Here is a 9,777-nt window from a genome sequence, read left to right on the forward strand (position 1 = left end):
ACCACCACCACCACCCTGGGGCCCTTCCAGCACCTGCCCAGACTGTGGGCTGGGCTGCCCCAGGGCAGCACCAGGCCCATCTTGTGAAGCTTCATATGGTAGAAGCCTACTGGGCTATGAGCTGGGCTGCTTCAGGTGAGCCGAATCATCCCAAACAAATGCATCTCCCTGGTGATGCTAAAGGTGTGTACATAAGGCCCTCAGTGAAAACCCATCAGAGGACACACCAATGTTAGCTGTTTTGATGGCTGTTGATCATCCATCTCTTGAGTCAACCACACTGACGCCCAGGCCATGATGCTATTATTAATAGCAATTATTCCACTATTATTGCTACTAGTAGCAGTAGCAATAATAGTAATAATAATAGCACACAGCATTTAGTAATAGCACCTTTTGAGTGTTGCACATATGCCTCCTGAGAGACCTCCGGGCTGGAGTAGGGCGTTCAATTTCATCCACCGATGGACAACATGAAGAGTATAATGCACCCAGCTTCCAAAAGGAAAGCCTCAGCTCCACACACATGGGCAACCAAGATGTCTGGAAAAAGGTTGTTAAACTCACAGGCATGGTATCTGTAGGTTGAAGGATTTTTGCTGTGTAGTCTTCTCTCCATGCCTACGTGCACTGTCTACACGAATCGCCCTGCAGAAACACGTACGTGGGATCTGCTTGCTTGATGACAATCACTTTTCTGGTGTATTTTCATTTCTCCAGAAGGAGGGGAAGGGAGCTACCGAATATATGTACAAGCCAAAAAAATGCCACACCAATTAGTGTGAGGACAGGTTGCACTGGCTCTGCCATGCATACCCTTCTATGGCACTATGCACCCACAATGTGCCACTCCTCTGGCTCTGCCATCGGGTGTACAAGATCGGTGGTGGTTTTAAATGATGCCATCAATGCTGCCTATGATAATTAACAAACAGCATGTCCATTTGGGAACTAGGGTCTCCAGTGAGATGCCACCACATGAATCGCCTTCTGCTTTTGCTGTTTTAATCTCCCTCCTACACCCTTGACCTACCTTTCCTGGTTTATAAAGATAAGGGGCTTTGGGCACAGACAAACTACTGGAAACACAGCTTTGCCCCCCGTCAACACAGCTCCTTTCTACTGCTTAGGAGACTGACTCCCATGCGGTAGGGTGCCCTTGCTGAGTGTGGGACTGTCCCAGTAGCCACCCTGCCCACCTTACACATTGGCCAATGCATCCAGATGCCATATTGTGCCTTTCCCTGGTGTCAGTGTCTTTTCCTCCTTTTTTAACCACCAACGAAGGGAAGAAATGCAGCATCTGAAGCCTCAGCTGTGCCTGAGAGGTGACACTGCTCCCGTGGTTTTATTTCAGCAGCCCGTGCAGCCATCTGTCAATGTGACTGCCACTGAGGAGGGATTAGACAAACTGCTGTAATAAAAGAAATCAAAGGGGAGAGCTCCCTTTCCTCCGTCACCTCTGGCTCTGGGCCGGCCATCCCATGTGCAGCTGTAGGTTGTGTGATTTTGCAGGGGCTCCACCACCCACACCGCCAGCACCCAGTGGGGCAGAACCCGTGCCGTGGGTTGGGGTGCTCTGAGCAACCCTCCAAACCGCAGCCTGAGCACAGGGGAGTCAAAGCGATGGATGCAACTAGCGGCCCGGCACATCCACAGTGTGTAGGGGTGGGTTAATTTTTACAACAGTCGCATCCTTACAGGGAGTGTTGGGGAGGTTATTTTCATTGCACCACTCCCTGCAAAGGGTTTCATCCTGTGATCCTGGGTCTAAGAGTGAGATTAGGAACAATTCACACGCAGCAGGATTAGACCCCAAATTTCCCTTCTGCAGCTCTTTGCAATGTAGCAAAATGCCCACAGGATTTCCCAGCCCTACATGTCCTCACTCTTCTGTTGGTGTTTGGAGACGTTACTGTAGGGAGGTGAAAATACCCTCCCTCCCCACCCCATCCTGGGCATCCTTCATCCCCAGCAGTGCAGAGTGTTAAGAAAGTGTGCAGGTCTGGCATCCCAAGGGAAGCCTGCAGGACTGGCTTTCCCATAAATCATCTATAATCAGCCCAGAGTGCGCGTTTTGGTTCGGAAACACCAACCAAAAGCATCCTGAGGAAATTCCTCATGCAGCCTCCCAGCACAGCTGGGAAGTTAATGCGCAGATTTAAGGGGCTTTGGTGGTAATGGGCTGCAGATGAGTCGTGTGCTCACCTTCTGCAGGGCTCATCTCCAGCTCTTATTCACCCAGTTTTAACGAGGTTTGCAAATAGTTTCTACCCAACTACTCTGCATGTCAGGCTTACATGCAGCAAACAAAACTATGCTGAGGCGTAGATGGAGCCTGAATCTTTTGCTAGCAATGGCCAACTGGGAATAAGACTTACTTCTTTATAGCAGATGTGTAGCTCAAAGTTCACCATAAGTGCACTCACATTGAGAGCACAGCATGTATTGTTCTGCAAGAAGGCTAAGCTCAGCCCTTCAAAAGACTATGGAACAACTAATTTCATTATTCAAAGAATAAAGTAAGTGAGCGAGCGAGAGCCAAAATTAACCCTCTGGTCACTCCCTGGAAGCAGGAATTTCTTTAACGCCCTTGAGTTAAATGCCTGTGCTCACAAATGCATGCAGAAAATCTGCCATACAGTGTCCTGTCTCCATTTTTCTCACAAGTTGAGGAGTTGTATAGCACATTCCTTCAAAAATGACTAGTTGGACCAAGGCCAGATGGAGCACCCCCACATGAAGTCCTCTGTGTGTACATTGCATCAGTGAATACGGCTCAGGATTTTCATCTAGTTATGACCTCCAGGGAAAATCAAATGCAACAAATCATGTATTTTTAAAAAAATTATCCATACAGAAATAGATCATTCCCTTACTGACCAAGTTCAAAAATAATACTTGCAGGCAAGAAGAGCAAAAGGAGAAGAGCAAGTCCCACGGGAAGACTTCACCTAGGTATTTTGAGGTAGATTTGAGCAAAGAAAAGTACATTCCTACAATTTCCAGCAAAACCACTTTAACTGGTGGATCTGTGCCTATGCTATTTGTTCAGAGGAAGAGATGAATGCAGTCCCTCACTGCAACATTGATTTTAGCCTGGTGTGGTTCCCTCTAATTCAGCGTGACCAGATTCTGCCCAAAAGCTGACCCTGGCCCTTGTAATTTGTAATAATTGCAGTAACAAACCCCGTGTCTCTGCTTTTCCTGCAGCCGTGCTCCAGCAACATGCCAGTGACTGGGAAAAGGGAGGTTCGGGTCCTGGTGTTTCCCTGGAGCATGCATCCACCTCCACAGGCTTTGCAGGACAAGGCCCATCTGGTTTCACCTTGCTCTCTAGTCATGGTAATGCAATGCCAGCAACAACAAGAGCAAATTGCGTCTCCTCCTGTACACGACCACGCGCTGCTTGGCCATGTGGCTGGTGCCTGGATTATTCCTGAAATTCTCCCTGCCCAACCAAATTCCTCTCTCTGGAGCTAAGCTGCTTGCTCAGCATGAGTCCCACCTGCGAGCTTAGCACTAATGGAAAAACTCAGGAGCATTTCACACCCACAGAAACATTCATCCCAGATCAGAAGGTTAATAATGGGGGTTTATCAAAGACCAGCTCTAGTTTTTATCCCATGGGTCTGCAAGGATGCACATGCATGGAAGCGTTTGATGGAAATCTGCTGCCTGGTCCAAATTTCTCAATGAACAGGACAAGGGGTTACATCTCCTACTAGAGGGTTCCTTTATTCTCACAAATGTGCTCCATGCAGCCATCCTCCATGGAGAGAGAGTTAACCCCAGGCCCCACCAAATATCTTCTTCTCTGGGTGAAGTCCACTCAGGTGGCCAAGAAACTGTGAGCAGGGCAGTCCCAGGACACCCCACTCGCACGGGGACAGGCTTTTTCCTTGGGGCCGGACAGGGTTTCCCGTGCCGCAGCCGTGCCGCAGCCGTGCCGCAGCCGTGCCAGTGCCTCTGGGGCCCTCGCTGCGCCCCTTTGAGCAGAGTCCAGCCTTGGCATCTCTGGGACCCCTTTGGGCAGGGGGAGATGTTGTTGGGTCCCCCTTCACCTCCTTGTCTCCATCTAAGCAAGCTGAGCTCCCCCAGCCTCTCTTTGTACACCCTGGCCCCCACCCACAGTCACCGTGGCCCTGGAAGTCTCTACCATACACCACCTTTAAACTCATCTCATCCTTGTTTCCCATTCCCATCCTGAAATGCTCTCAGACACAGCAAGCTTCTAGGCCCTCTCCTTGCCAACACACCACAGGAGACATTGGTCCAGCTGCTTGTTCATGCTCGCCGTCCATTGCCACGCTTTCCAACAGCTTCTGCAAGTTGCTGGCATGCAACATCCTTGTTTGCAAGGTGGAGCCTGGCTGGCAAGGCGCTGGCCACCCCTGGTGAGCAGATGGAAAGCAACCCGGCTTTGCTTCGAGCTAGCTAATGGTTAGCAGCCTTTGCCTACCCAGCAGCACTGAGCTTGGAGCAGACTGACCTCTCATCTCCTCATCAGAGAGGTCTGAGGGCTTGTTCCATGGGGTCTCGGTCTCTGAGGTGGTATTTCAACAGCACTGGAGGGATGTTGGAGGAAGCCGACACATCCGAAACATGTGCACAGAGCAGCGTGCCTTTCCCATGGCCCCTTTCTGAGCTCCGCAGTGCTCCCAGCACGCAGCGATGCCAACCAGCTCTTGCTGAGCAGGTCTGTAAGGCGAGCGCTGCTGCCGGGTCCATGAACACCTTGTGCACAACCCTTCCTGACAGCCACAAGAGGAGAAGATGAAGTGTCAGGGGCTTCTCTGCAGCTTCCTTCTCTCGCACCACTGTGGCCTGAAACCGCATCTTTCTTTGGGATAGCTCCGTTCACCAAACGTCCTGCACATACTGAAACGTACCGCCTTTCACAGTGTCTGGGAAGCTTGCCTGCTCTTTTTTCTTTCACCAGCGTGGCACGAACAGTCCATGGATCTCTTCCTCAAGCCCTTGCTCCAGTGAGAGCTGAGTGGCTTCTCCACGGGGGGAGATCAACCCGTGGGCTCTGAGCCTGCCCAGCCCATCGGAGTCCTCCAGGGCACACTGGATGTGCCGATGGCCACCAGCAGTGGGAAAATGATCCCACAGCTCTGCAAATGCAGAACTGTGTCCTCTTATGGGCATCTTTCCTTTTCTGTGGGGAGCTGCCTTGCTCTCCTGTCCCTGGGAGGGAGCATCCCCGGTCCTGACCCGGTGGCTCTGGGTGGTGCAGAGGGAGGAGGGGGGACAGCCTCCTCAAGGTGCTGTCACTGATGCCAGAAAAGACCTGGGGTGCTGGCAGCATTGGGGTGGCTCTGCCGGGATGATGTCGGGTTGATCTGCCTCAAATCGGGACGGTGGATACCCAAGGAGGGGGTCAGCAAATGGCACCTGTGTCCCTTGCCGCAGTGGGGACACATGGGAAGCAGAGCACGTGGTCCTCGGGGGTGGGAGCTGACCTCTAACAATCCCTTGTAGCCTCCTCATGAGCATCTGTCACGCAAAGGGGGTCAGCTCCCCCTCGCAGAGCAGCAAAGGAGCAGATGGGTCCCTTTCGTTTGCTGTTTCGCTTCCCATTTCCAGCACACGGTTCTGGGGGTACAAATATGACAAGCTCTTTCATACGGTAGAACAGCCAGAAACCATCTGCAGGCGCGTTTGGGGCGGAAAACCCAGTTTTCTCCCTAACCCAGAGCTGTTGCGTCCTGCTCAGAAATCCTTTGGCAAGTCATTTGGCAAGGGCCAGGGGACTGGCTTAAACACTGGACTGTGATATGTTAAGGGTTTTATTTATACTTGCTCCAGTCCTACTGTGTTTGTGGTTCACATTCCCAAGCTGGTCTCCAAAACTGCCTTTAAAATGAAAGGACAGTGGGATTTGCACTGCGCAGGTACGCTAAGGGAGGCAGCAAATCCAAAGTGACCAGGGTGCAGGGTGCTGATAGACTGGGTTTTAGATCAGAATTGCTCCGGCATCGCCCTATAAAGAGCAATAATCATGCACAGCCATCGGCTATCGCTACAACACATTTGTGAGCAGCTTGAGAACAAAAATCTCTTTGTACCCGAGCGTTTCCGAGACTCCATTTCTCTCCTGATGGGGAATGGCCACATGCACGCTCACAGCTCAGGGGCTGCAAATGGAACGCCGGCTACGTTTCACTAAGCTTTGAGGTGCTGAGCTGAGATTTTCTGTGCGCTGAAAAGGTGGCAAAGGAGAGTGGCTGAGCCCCTCCTCCCCTGCCAGCTCATCCACTTTCTCTCTGCTCTGGGCAAGGAAAGCAGCTGCCCGGACAGAGGCTGACCTATATTCTAGCATTGAGCGGTGCCTTACTGGCCACCACTTTTCCCCCCCCCCCCTCCAGTCTGGGCTGAAAAAGGCAGAGGATGGCCAAGTCTGTGCACGGTGTGAGCATCACTTCCATGCCCTGCAAAAAGCCAGGGGAAATGAGACCTCGTTCCTTGCAGCAGGGCGTGCTTCGCTTTAAAGATCTTGACATGTGTGATCATCCTGGAGGAGAGATCTGAGCAGATGATAGTGCTGAGAAAGGAAGGACGTTTCGGCACTGGCACAGGTGAGGGAGGAGGTGCCATTCGGCTCGACAGGAACCCTGTGCCGAAAAGATAATTTCAAGCTGAGCTGTGGTTTACCGCAGCATCCTCGTGACCGGCTGAGCGGTCAGGCGGCAGGGGCGGTGGGGAACGGGCTCATTTTCCCACAGCCGGGGCCCGCGCAGGCGTTTCAGGGCTTGGCTGGGGCGAAGCGGCAGCTTTGTGCTCACCCATGTGGCCCCGGCTTGCATTAAACACCCTTGCATTAAAACCCCCTCCTCAGATTTTCGGAGCAATCAGGGAGAAGGGTGACAGCCACACACAGCATGGTGCGCAAGGACCTAGGGTTTTTTTTCCCCTGCTGGGATGATGCCTGAAGCACCTGGTTATAGTGATGCTCAGCTGTTATGCGACAAAAACTGGGGAATTACAAGAATCACGAGGCTTTTCAAGGTGTGGGTTTCAGCACGACAACCACCGAGACAACAGCAATCTGCCCTGCACCCTTTGCTTAATGCTAAATCTCTCCACTTGTAATTCGGCAATAGCTCTCCCAGGGTTATTTCTCACCTGTTTCCATCCATTCACCTCTAGACAAGAAACTTTGCTCGGCTCTTCCTGAAAAGAAAGCCAGTCACTCTTACTCCTCCTTGGCAAGGGCTGTTTCACTGGTGCGTGGGGCTGCTTCTGCTACAGCGGCTGCAAGTGCCAGCCACGCTTTGCAGCACCGTGGTGGTGTCATCACCGGCTGATCTCGAAGGTGCCACCTGAATGTGAGACTTAAGAAAAAGTCTGAAGGAGGCTAATAGTGAGGTGTTGCGTTGAGATGGGCTGAATGGCAGCAGAAGGCTCCAGGGTTTCAGGGCTTCAGCTCTGCCATGCAAAGCGGCTTACAGACCGCACATCCGAGCCAGAGTCTGGATTAGAGGCAAAACCGGCTCCAGCCCCAGGGAAATCTCTGCGCAGCGGCTCAAGGTGCTTGCTGGGCAGCTCAGAGAGTGCCCTTGTCCCCCCCGAGAGCGCTCGGGCGCCTGATCCCAGTGCCAGCCTCCTAATGGCATGTCACCAGCCATTTGGAGTGCGTTACGTTTAATTTTGCAGCACGGAGCAGCCAAGCAAATGCTGCATTTGCCCAGGCATTCACAAAGCCCTTCAGTGCCAGGGCTCAGTCTGCAGCTGAGGTCGGGAGCGATGACCCACACACGACTGCACTGCACAATCTGGGCGGCACAGGGTCAGGTTCCTCTTCTTTGCATTATTTCAAAGAGGAACTCATCTGTCAGTATTGCATGCCACATTGGTGCTGCTGCTCAGTGATGTCTGCTTTTAAGGTGGTGCTGTACACAATGTTTTCCCTCCATTAAGAAGTGGAGGATGGGGATGCCCCAACTTGCCCAGACGCAGCCCCGAGCAACCTGCTGTAGCTGTGGCATTGGTCCTGCTGGGAGTAGGGTCAGGCCAGAGACCTCCACACCTTCCTTCTCAGTCACATGTGCCCTCTGGAAGAGCCAAATGTGACGATGCTGGCACACTCCAAGGGCAGCAAGATGTCTTGCAAATCCTAGCCTCTGGGACACCAGGTCTTGCTCCAGTGGCTTTGGCTGCAGGGATGTTTCACAGCTCAGTGCTATGGAAATCCACCATGTATTTTCAGCTGGGCAGCACCTCCCATCTGCAGCTGCCTTTTAAAAATTAAAACAAAACAAAACAAAACAAACTAAAATAAGCTCTTAATTTATTTTCATATGGTTGCACAAAAAAAGGCCCAGATCCTTGGAGACCTGTGGTTTGTGAATCGATGTGAGCCAAGGAGCTGGGCGCCTGTCTTCTCTTCCTAGCTCTTTTTAGAAATGGGCTAAATGCCTACCTACTGCACTAAACCCACCAAGAGGTGTGCAGATCTGGGAGAGTTATTCCAACTAACAGCCACAATACGCTCCGTGCAGGCAGGGTCATAACAAGACATCCTCTCTGCAGCGTGGCATAGGGGCAGATGCAGCCCTGGTGTGGATGGAGGGCTTGGGGAGGGGTTGCCCCCCCACAGCAAGCATGACATGGGGACATGTCCACTGGACACGGCAGAGTCCTAGCTTTCAGCTGGGAAGGTGCATATGGGCTTGGGCTACCGTACATGGCCACAGCTTCTCACCCTGGAGCTCACCTAGAGCTGAACATTTCCCCCCAAAGCACCGCAACTCAGGTGATGAGCATCTGCTCCCAACATCTTCTTCATCTTGGGAAAGGAGAGGTCTCTGAAGCCCTTGGGACACAAGACAAGCAGATCTGCCCTTGTTGGGGGCTGCAGATGTAAAACTAGGGGTAATGAGAGCTCTTTAAGCACGTCATTAATAGCACTTTTGGGAGTCAGGCTTTGTGATTCTGATGGGCTCCCCCCCAGAGTCCTGTGCCTTCCTATGACACTTGGTGTCTAAAAAACTTTTCTCCACTTCACAGCACTTCTATTCCATCTCAGGGATCTGTAAGCAGGGTCAGATGCCAGGAGTGGGTAGAGAGCCAGCCGGTTCAGGTCCTACCCTACAGGGCCCTAACGCCATGCCAGAGGGATGTGCCTCAGGAGGAGAGGATGTCATGACTTCAAGCCCATCTCTGCCAGGGCCTCCTCCAAAATTTGTCATGCCTTGGGATAGGACAGGTCCACCTTAGTACCCATGACATGGTGGCAATGGCACAGACACTGTGCCACATGTCCCACTTGCTGGGTGGAAAAGCACCAAACATCTCCTTGCCCAAGCCCAAGATTTCAGTTGGTACTACCTCCAAAAACACCTCTGAAAGAGCAGCACGTGTATGCACATGGTGCTCAGTTCAGGCACCTCCTAGAAAAAGGAAGAAAGGGCTGCAAAGATGACCAATGGTGGTCTGTGAGGGGAAGGGGTGGCATAGTACAGGGTCCAATGGCTCAGTATAGCATGCTTGGCTTTCTCAGATGCATTTGATTGAGGACCATGCAACAGTAGCGATGTGAAAATTGCCTTGCATGGTGCTAAGGAGGCAAATGTTGGCTGGATCACACCTGGCTGAGCCACAGGTCTCACAATGCTTCTGTTAGCAGGAGATGTCAAGGTGTAGTTGTGTCTACCAAGCCCTCCTGCCAACACCTAGTCTGCTATTTGGCCAATAATATAAAACCTTTCCTGGTGAAACATGCAGCTGATGCCAGCTGCTGGTGGGACACTAACTAACACGAAAGGATTG

The sequence above is a fragment of the Accipiter gentilis genome, chromosome 9 (assembly GCF_929443795.1).
Source record: "Accipiter gentilis chromosome 9, bAccGen1.1, whole genome shotgun sequence".
Taxonomy (NCBI): domain Eukaryota; kingdom Metazoa; phylum Chordata; class Aves; order Accipitriformes; family Accipitridae; genus Astur; species Astur gentilis.